Below are 1,197 nucleotides of genomic sequence, written 5' to 3'. Positions count from 1 at the left end.
ACATAAAGCCATATTATAACATCGACTGAGATAAAGAATAAAATGAAATATTAAAATCACGATATATCTCGCTGCATTGCGCGAGTACGCTTCTAGTATATATATATATATATATATATTATCATATTTATCAATTTACTTTCACAAATTTTCTTATTATTAATTATTAAGTGTGTATATATATAGAGTAAATTACATGTTTGCTCCATGTGGTTTTTATTGCTGTTTGGTCCCTATACTTAAAATGACCGAAATGTCCTCATAATTAATGTTTTTAAGACACAAACCCCAAGGATATAATCCATAAATAATTCAAAATAGGGATCCAGAGTGTTAAAACACATAAACCACAGGGACCAAGAATGTAATTTACTCTTAAAATTATTTCTATAATATCTTAAATTTTAAAAAAACATTATTAAAATAATTTTTTTTATTAATCTGGATATCCAACCCGCTATGCGAGCCGACTAATCCGAGGGCGACCACCCGCTTCGCGAGTAGCACGGAGTCACCGCATTTGAATCTTTATGGCCAAAAAAAGATTTTTATTCCTCCTTGAATTTGAACTTGGGACATCCAGACACTTTTGACCTTTGGAGTCCTAACTCAAACCATTTCTGCACCACCCTTGTGGTTAAAAATGGAGCTTTTATTCTGTTAGTTCAATAATCGAATGAAATAACCTGGAACTGGTTAACCCGAACCTTATTTAGTTAGGTTCTTGGTTAATTTTGATTGCTATAAACCGACTACACTTGAATAACACAGCTAATTGCATATATACATACATAAATAAGTGTATATGTGTAGTGAAGCAATGTTATAAACCAACAAATGAATGAAAATGATACAATTTTTCATCAAAAAATGGAACTTGAAAGTTATCAACCGTCTATAATATTATAAACGTATTTATAAATTAATTTTTTGAAGTTCAAACATGAAACTTTAATAAGTTATATGTCTACAACATAAATTGTAAGTTCAGATTTTAAGATTTTTAACATCATATGATAATTACTAAATATAATCAAAGTGTTTATTTATGCATGTTTGGCAAAAAAAAATTATTGTTTGGGTACACGTTTGGATGCATATAAACTACCTTATTTAAACACTACTTGAAAGAGCGTTTTTGGTAGTTTATTATTACTTTTTTTTCAATTATAACCCTCATTAATATTAATTATTAAT

The sequence above is a fragment of the Cynara cardunculus genome (assembly GCF_001531365.2).
Source record: "Cynara cardunculus var. scolymus isolate 2C chromosome LG 12, CcrdV1, whole genome shotgun sequence".
Taxonomy (NCBI): Eukaryota; Viridiplantae; Streptophyta; class Magnoliopsida; order Asterales; family Asteraceae; genus Cynara; species Cynara cardunculus.
Note: the sequence above shows the minus strand (reverse complement) of the source record.